The sequence below is a fragment of the Miscanthus floridulus genome, chromosome 17 (assembly GCF_019320115.1).
Source record: "Miscanthus floridulus cultivar M001 chromosome 17, ASM1932011v1, whole genome shotgun sequence".
NCBI classification, from domain to species: Eukaryota; Viridiplantae; Streptophyta; class Magnoliopsida; order Poales; family Poaceae; genus Miscanthus; species Miscanthus floridulus.
In genome coordinates this window covers 92510512-92520411 of record NC_089596.1, presented here as the reverse complement: position 1 = coordinate 92520411, position 9900 = coordinate 92510512, and positions in this window count along the sequence as shown.

Below are 9900 nucleotides of genomic sequence, written 5' to 3'. Positions count from 1 at the left end.
GGAGGATGGCATGTGGTTATTGATGAGAGTCAGCCTCAGGGGGAGTCACAATAGTAGCCATAGCTAGTAGATCAGTCTCAGGAGGGAGAGCAGGCCAAGGAGACAGAGGAGGCACCTTAGCCATAGTTACGCCGCTCTAGTTGTACCCATGCTCCAGTCACACCGCGGCTAGAGACACAGCGGAGGGGTTCTTGTCCATCTCCTAGACCATAGGGTCCACCTCCTGTGACTCATCTAGCTTTGAGGGCCGCCATGGCCAAGCAGGTGCAGCAACTCAGATTTGTGGACTTTGAGCAGTGGTTCCCGCCGAGGAGGGATGACTGAGCTTCAGAGGGCCTCTACACATCACTTAGGAAGATTTTTATAATGCATATCTTAACAATGGGGCAATATTCAGATCTCAGAGGGTGTGCAACATTGAGTTCATTATAGCAATAGCTGGAGAGCATATTCGCCCTTACCTATCTTACTTGCTAGGGCTAACAGATTTACTTAGACGGACAAGCTTATATGTTCCATCTTGGGTCCGTGAGTTCTATGCTACACTTTGGATTGATCCGCTGCATAGATTTATTCACTTTGCTTTCAGAGGCAGAGATTATAGGCTAATAAGCTCTAGGGTCAGAGAGATTCTCAAGCTTTAGGAGCAGCCTATCCAGCTTCAAGAGGTTTGCTATGGATAGACAATGCCTCCCAGACACCCTCACAGCGGTCTTGTGCCCCCTACAGATCTAGTCCATCATTGCTTCATAGAGCCTTTCGGTGAGGGGTCAAGCAGGACACCTAGTGATCTCACTCCTACTACTAGAGTGCTTGATGCTATTATAAGGAGGACACTACTTTCGATGATGGGGTATCGCGAGGGCTTGACTTGCATACAACTATGGCTACTGACTCTCTGATGCAGCAGACTATGTTTGACATTTGGGATCTCCTTCTATCAGAGATAGAGGATACTATTACAGAGGGGTTCAGGGGTCACAGGCAGCTGCCATATGCTCACTAGATTACATTCCTAATCCACAGGGCAGTTACTGTGAGGCCACCTTAGATGCTGGAAGAGTATAGTTGTGCTACTACAGAGTTCTCTGCATACAACATAACTCAGATGATCCGCCATAGTGCAGTGAGGACACCTAGCCAGCCGTGTCGTCATCCAGAGGTGCCAAAGACTATAGCCCAGTAGGATGAGACCATCAGGGGCATAATAGCTATAGAGGGGGAGCAGCTAGATGCTCAGTAGGAGGGGATGGTCGCGAGCGACCCTAGTGACAGCTCAGATGATGACTATTAGCCTATCCCTCAGATGCCTCCTTGATGACATAACCATGAGACTGGTAGCTCTAGTTCAGCTCCACCTGCACCACTGACAGATCCTGCTCTACTTGCTATACTTGAGCGGATGAGGCAGGATCAGGCTCGCCAGGCTCAGGAGACCGCTGCTACATTTGCACAATTTCAGACTCGGCAGGATGAGTTCTAGCGACAGCAACAGGTGATCCAGCAGCAGCAGCAGGCTATACAGCAGTAGCAATAGGCCATGCATCAGCAGCAGCTTCTCATGTAGCAGTAGCTACTTGGGTTTATGTAGCATGTAGTGATAGCTATTGGGGCTCCACCACCACAGCCTTCACCCCAGCTTGGTCAGCCTGCCACCACTTCTATGACTCTAGCTTTCTAGCCCAGTGGGCTTCAGAGTCAAGGACCGCTAGCGCCATAGTTTCCTTCACCTACCAAGCAGGTGTCCTAGTGGTTTGCTTCACCAGTGCCAGCTCCACAGTTCACTCCTCTTCATACGGGCTTTACTCCGCCTCAGAGTTTGTCAGTGCTCACCCTAGTTTCTAGGAGCCTTGGTGCTTCATTCAGTGAGTTGACAGGGCAGCCTACTCTGCCAGAGCTACATGTCCTAGGTCCTTCCATAGTTGCACCTATTACCAGGACTACAAAGATGCTCCCTTCATCAGTTGCATCATCAGAGCGGCAGCGCCAGTTATAGATCTAACCTAGACTGCTTCAGCATCGCTTCCAGCTATAGAGGGTTAGACTGCTCAGAGCTTAGGATCAGATGATGATGGCACACAGTTCTAGCTTGCTCCTCGTACCTCAGCACCCGACTCGTCTGCTGCAGCCCTACCGACTGACCCTTAGGTTTGGTGTTTGACGCCAAAAGGGGAGAGGGATCAAGTATGTTAGTCTTAGCGAGAGAGATACATTTAGGGGGAGTCTATCTATTAGCTTATATCTTATCTATTATATTTGGTGTTTTATGTGTGATACATTATGCATTCATGTTTACTATTATGCATCGAACTACTTAAGTGTGATCATAATCATGATATTTATGTGATATGTGACATGTGTGCTCTCTACTTCAAATTATTTATATGTCATATCACTTGTGTTATGCTCATTTGCTTTGCTTCCACGTTTTACTCCGATGCAAATGAGCTTTATTACTTGTACTCATGCTTATTTCATATCTTTTGAGTACATTATGTTGGCTTGGGTCATATAAACTTGCCTAACTCTTTTGTTCTTATTGTCAAAGGCTTATGTGATCCAAGCATGTTAAAAACCTTATCTATTTCACATACTCGAGGTGGTATTGTCATCAATCACCAAAAGGGGGAGATTAAAAGCATCTAGGCCCCTAGTTGGGTTTTGGTGATTAATGACAATAGGTGATTACTGTGACTAACATGTGTTTTGCAGAGGCAATTAAGTTAGGTCACGGTAATGGAGATCGATTGGGCTAGCATGGTGGTCATGCCCCTATGATGAAAATCGTTTTGGTTTTTAAAGGATGGACGACAAGGTTAAGGATGGACTAGTTCTAAGTGTCGTTTGATGCTGAGGAGACATTTAGAGTAGTTTAGGATTTTTCCTTTGGCCATACTATTAAGGGAGTATAGATGGGTAGCTTGACCTAGGTGAGTCTAGTGGGTTAGGTGTGGTGCACACTTGCTAAATCTAGCACTAGGTAGCTCCTAAAAATACCTTAGATCCATTGGAGCAAACTTCATTCACGTATGATCGAGAGTTGGAAGTGAATGGAGGGTCAAATGCTGACTGGACACTGGTTTCAGAGTGACCAGACGCTAGCGCAGAGTCTGGTCAGTTCATTTGATCAAGGTGATTTCGTCTGGTGTGACCGGACGCTAAGAGGTGAGTGACCGAACGCTGAGTCCCAGCATCCGGTCGACTCCAGTAAGGTTCCAAAGAGAGAAAATCGTGATCAGACGCGTCCGGGCACAACTTAAACACTAGACTTTGGGGAGAACTGACCGAAGCGTCCGGTCACCCCGTAGAGGCACATAATGGTTCATTTTTCAACCAAGGTTATAAATACTTCCTCCTTTCATGTGAGGGGGTACTTTTGCTCATTCCAACAGCTGAGAAACACCCTTGAGAGTGCCAAGAAGAGCAAGGTCCTAGTGAGGTGATTGAGATTTGAGAATCCCAAAGAAAGCCCTCATTAGTGAAAGCAAGAGTAGCAAAGTGTGCATCCACCCTTCTCATTAGGCTTGTCGTGGTCAAGTGAGAGTTCATGCTTGTTACTCTTGGTGATCGCCATCACCTAGATGGCTTGGTAGTGATTGGGAGCTTGGTGATCATCCAGTGGAGTTTATGGATGACCCAACTCAAGTTGTGAGTGGTTGTGGGTGATTCACCGCAATAGAGTGTCAAAGAATCAACCCGTAGAGAGCACTTGATCCTTGCGCGGATCAAGGGGGAGCTACACCCTTGCATAGGTGCTCCAACAAGGACTAGTAGGGAGTGGCGACTCTCCGATACCTCGGCAAAACATCACCGCGTTCCTCCTTCTCTCTTTACTTTGAGCATTTCAACTCTTGTCATTTACATTCATAGAATTGCTATGCTAGAGTAGGATTGGAACATAGGTTGCTAAACTTTTGTGCGGTAGATCAATAGAAACACTTTCTAGGCATAAAGGGTTAATTGGGCTAACCGTAGGGTTTAATTATTGCAAAGAATTTTAGAATTAGCCCGATTCACCCCCCCCTCTTAGGCATCTTGATGCTTTCATCAAGTGATCTTGTGGTATGATCATCATCATCACTTGACCTTGTGGTGGAGCCATCTTCCACAATCATCAAGTTGTGGTCATGCTCAACATCCTCATGCACCTCCTCCTTGGGCTCATTATCGTCATCGGAGATCGTCCCATACTTCTTATTGAGATGAATCCAAATCTCATGGGTGGTCTTCATGTTAATGATCTATCCAAATATGCAATCATCCAAAGATCTATACATGATGTTAGTAGCTTGGATGTTGAGATCTAGGCATTTCTCTTGTGCTTGTGTTAGATTATCTTCATCCAACACATGAGAAAAGCCTACATCTACCATCCACCACATTTGAGGGCAAATAAACTTAAAATTGCATATCATCCATTTTTTCCACCGTGCAATGTATGTGCCATAAAAAATGTGTGGACAATCAACATCTAGCCCGTAGTTCATCATCCTCTTGGGTCAGTAAAGACCACAAATGAGAGACCAGGCTCTGGTACCACATGTAGGGTTGAGATGGCGGACTAGAGGGGGGGTGAATAGTCCTTTCAAAAATGAACCGCGCCAGCTAATCGAAACAAGTGCGGAATTAAAACTATCGATCTAGCCAAGACTACACCCCTCTATCTAAGTTCACAAGCACCTTATAAAGATCCTAATAAGGCAATAATGGTGTCGAGCTAGCTAGTGCCCACCTAACCAATTCTAGCTTGTAAGGTCACACAAACCTATGCAACTAGTACTTCATGCAAACTAGGGAGCACCTACACAATCTAGTGATGCAAAGCGCATAAAGCCTAAGCTCACTAAGCTCACTAGCAATTCTCAATAACAAGACTACATAAGACAAATTATAGAGCGCAAAATACTTAGCTACACAAACTAAGCAGTGTGACTAACAAGGTTACTAAAACCAAATTAGCCACACAAGAGAGCTACTTCGATGCTACACAAGCAAGAAGGTAACTAGCCAACTACACAACTCAACTAATTACAAGAGCAACTACACAAGCACAATGTATATGAATGTAAATACAAGCTTGTGTAAAGGGGATGCAAACCAACGAGAAGACAAGGATGACCTGATGATTTTATCTCATGGTTCACGTGCTTGCCAACACGCTAATCCCTGTTATGTCGATCGCTCACTTGGTGGTTCGGTGGTTAATTGCCATCACCCGCCAAGTCCGCACGTCAGGCACCACAAGAATCTACCCCAAAAGTGAGGGTAGCTCAATGATATGCTCTACTAGATTTGCTCTTTGTGATCCCCGTGGGGTGAGCACAATCCCCCTCATAAATCCTCCTCCGGAGCACCGCACAATCTTCTCATGTGCTTCAATGGAGTCACAAGCCACCAAGCCATCTAAGAGGTGGCAACCTCCAAGAGTAACAAGCACCATCGGCTTACAACTCGATCACCTAGTGCCAATCAATGCAACCTCATGATGCAATCTCACTAGAATCGCTCACTCACTTGATCGGATGAACACTATCATGCTCAAGTGAGTTAGAGGGCTCCCAAGCACATCTACACAATCCACCAAGGCTAAAGGGTGCTTAGCTGCCCGCCAAAGGCCGGCCAACACTTTTATTTATAGCCCGATGGGCTAAACTAGCCGTTACCCCTTCACTAAAGGCAACTCGAGGTGACTGGACGCGCCGGTCAAGATGACCGAATGCACCCGACCAGCGTCCGGTCACTGCAATTGCGCCACATGGCCTCCACGTTCAACCTTGGCCATGTGATCCCAACGGTCATTGACACCACCTCTATGGTCAAGTGATGACCGGACTCATAGGAGCATGACAGGACATAGCCGTGCCGCGTCAGGTCCTCGCAAGCTCGCTCACGTTGAGAAATCGACCACACGCGCCGATCCCTCCTTCTGACGCTGCACCGCGTGGAGTCAGGTCAACTCTAGAGAGGGTCTAGAGAGGCAAAACCGCGACCTAACTCATCCGGTCCAACGTGACCTGATGCAGTCAGCGTCCGGTCCTCTCTGGTCAGCCCACCAATGCCACGTCACCATATGTCACCAACGAATGGATGTAGGAGCATCGCGTTCGGTCACCAACTGGCGCCAGCGTTCGATCATCAAGACCGATACCGCGCCTCTCAGCCTACACAGACCGAACGCCGAGGTCCTACCGAGGCCTACATTTGGTCACTTCCAGTGACCTACTTTCGCCTCCATTTCTTCGCCGAGGTTATCCACTTCAACTCCAATTGCTTCTCCTTTGCAAATGTGCTAACACCACCAAGTGTACAACACCTTGTGCACGTGTGTTAACTTTTCACAAACATTTTTAAGGAGTTAGCCACTCAACTTGCCACACCACTAAATCCTAGCAATGATGCAAAGTTAGATCACTCGAGTGGCACTAGATGACCGATATGCAAACAAGTTTGCCCCTCTTGATAGTATGGCCATCTATCCTAGACCTGGTCATAAACTTCTCTACACACCTATGACCGGTGAAATAAAATGCCCTAGGTTATACCTTTGTCTTGCGCAATCCATTCCAACCACAACTAGAATGAGGTTCTTTGCCGAGGGCCGGATACACTCGGCAAAGAAGCCTTTGCCCTCGGCAAAGGCTTTGTTGAGAGTTGCTCTCAGCAAAGGCCGGTCGGCACAGTACCTCACGGCAAAGGCTACTTTGCCGAGAGCCGCATCTCGGGCTCTCGGCAAAGGATTTGCCGAGGGTTAGCTGGCCGTCGGCAAAAATTTTCGCCATGACGGGGAGAGGTTACGGTAAAGTTGATCTTTGTTGTGAGCCTTAACAAGCTCTCGGCAAAGAATTTCTGAATTTTTTTCCAAAAAACTTTGCCGAGCGTCTGTCAGAAGAGCTCTCGGCAAAGAATATTGATAATTTTTTTGACATTTTTTTTGTGCCGAGAGCTATGGCTCAGCTCTCGGCAAAGGCTTCCTCTTTGCCGAGCGCTATGGTCATGTGCTCGGCAAAGCTGGGATTCTGTGTGTACCAGAATTCCTAGCTTTGCCAAGGGCATGACCATAGCCCTCGGCAAAGCCACAGCCAGTTTTAATTTTTTTTTGTTTTTTGCATTTTCAGTCAACAAATAAACATATATATGACATCCACATCACAATAAGCACATCCACATATCAATAACCACATCCACATCACATAATTCACATCCACATCACATAGAAGTCTCAAAGTTCAAAGTCACAAACAAATCTTGACACATAGACAACCACAAGTGTAAAGTTCGACAAGCAACATAAACAAGAGGCATAGGAGGCGCCAAACTGGTCATGGTGATGGTCCGGGCTGAGAAGGCGCCTCATGTGATCCTAGGGAGTTGACGAGGAGAAGGTTAGGGTCGTTCGACACTGCCGACTGACGCTACACAAACAAAGAAGATGCAGAACGTGTTAGACAACATAAATAGATAACCAAGCACTACATGTACTTTTTACCACCACGACCACACCACCACCACCACCACCACCACCACCATGCCACCACCACAACCACACCACTACTACCACCAACAACAACCACACCACCACGCCACCACCTCCACCAACCACGCAACCACCACCATGACCACGCCACCACCACCACCGACCACGCCGCCACCACCACCCACCACCATCACCACTAGCACTAGGTTTCACTAGGTTTTAATAGGTTTCACTAGGTTTGACATTTAGAGAAACTAAAACATTTGTCATACTCACCGGAGTAGAATCAAGCTGAGGTGGAGGTGTAGGCTGCAACTGACCGAGCAGGAACTGTGGGACCGTTCCACCTTGGGTCATCGCAAGACCCCGCACGTAGGAGAGCACCTCTACCATCTGCCGCTAATCCTACTCCTGCTTGGCCTCTAAAGCTGCCAGCCTCTGCCGCTCGAGCTCTCACTCGGCCTTCGAAGCTGCTAGCCTCTGCCGCTGCTGCTCCCGCTCGGCCTCCATCGTCTGCAGCTGTGCCTGCAACATTTGACGCCAATGTTTCAAGATTGCGGAGCTAAGGTATGTAAAAGTCAAAGAACTAGGAATGGAAGAGAACACTTACCTAGAGTGTCGACACCACAGTCGAGCGCTGGCGTATGGCCGGCATTGAGCTTGTGCTCGCTGCTCGGATCTGGTGCAGCGGAGGAACAGAGGTCATGTCGAGGACACCATCGCCAAGCCAGAACCGCCTGTGCTTCTTGCCTTGCCCCACCCTCATCACGAGCTCTAGATCAAGCCACTCCTCGGTGGTCGGGTCGTAGTTTGGCCCGTGGACTGACCTTGCCATCTCTGTGTACGCAGAGATGCGAGGGGCAATGCTGGCGTTGGTGAACGACTTGGTAGGGACTTCTGGGGTCCAGTCGGTGGTGGACATCGCCTTGCCCAAGTGGGACAAGGCATATGCCTTGAGGTGACCACAAGGGTGGCCACCATGTGACGCCGACTGCGAGAAAGACAATAACATTGTTAGAGTTGTTGCAGAATTGAGTGTTAGGTTAGAGAAATGGTTTCGCCTTACCCAAGCTTCTGAGAATTTAGAGAGGTTGCGGCTGCCTTGATGGTGTGGTACTCCTTGCATCAGCAAACGGCGCTCGCATGCTTCATGATGCTCCTTCCAGTCCTGGCTGAGCCACATGTCCACAATCCTCTCCCAGGCATCCGGATGTCGATTGCACTAGTTAGGAATCGCCTATAGGCCATCAAGCAAATGATATATCAGAAGATCAAATTAAGGAAACTTAATCTCAGAAGAAATCAATAGTAATGTTCCGTATTTACCGCAAGGTACTCCTCCTTGGTCAGCACCACCTGTCTTGCCTCATCCTTTTTGATGCTACACCCTTGGACCTTTGCGTAGTGCCAAATGTGCACCTGATGACGCGTGTCATGAATCATGTCCGTGACATGCTTCTTACAAGAAGCGACCGCCACCTGGTATGCCCTGTGCTCCTTGCCCTCCTCGATTCTAAAGAAATCCTACATAAAGGCACGAGGTATCAATTACTTATTAGAAGAATGCCCAATGAATATGATGTATCTATGGCTAAAAGAATACAATGTGTGCCTAAAAGACTTACCGATAGGTCCCTGATGACCCGCTCCGCCTTGTTCCTATATCTGTGGCCACTATGATCCATGGCATCGACAGCCAATTCATAGTGGTTGAACTGAGTGGCTGGCTCGAACATGTCCAGGCTCACCTCCACCAGGCCAGGGTAGTGCTCCCTGCACAGACCTCCTAGGATACCATTCACTTTGCGTGCCTTGGCTCCAGTCTCCACAAGTTTCCAGTTCCTGCACAAGTGATTACAAAAAGTATTAGTTTGTATTTTGATTTTCAACATTTCAAATGAAGAAGTTTCGAGCACATCTTAAGTTACTTACCTATCCCCATAGGATGTGATCAGTGGGTGGGCCACTTTAGGTATTGGTCAACGCGAGAGCTTCACGGGACCATGCAAGTACACCGTTGACACACTAGAGGAAGTGGATCCCCCTACAGTCGCCTCATCCCCTGAGGTGGAGGACCCCCTGCATCTGCATGCTCCATCGTGGCGGCAGGCTTCTCCACGGCCGTAGGCTCCTCCACGGCTGGAGGGGTAGTTGGCTATGTCCTGCTCGGACGCCTGCGGCTCCTCCGCCTCGGCACCGGCTCCGGAGGTTGAACCGATGCCTCCGGCTCCTCCTGGCTGGCGTAAAGAGACTGGATGGACCTCCTGGGTGGCATCTCCTGCATTAAAAAAGAACAAAACAATTAGCATATATAAACGATACATAATTAGAAAGAGATGCAAAATGAAGATAATTACATGCAAAATGAATATAATTACAAAAACAAATAATATTACATGTATTAGAAACGATCTCCACGATCAGGA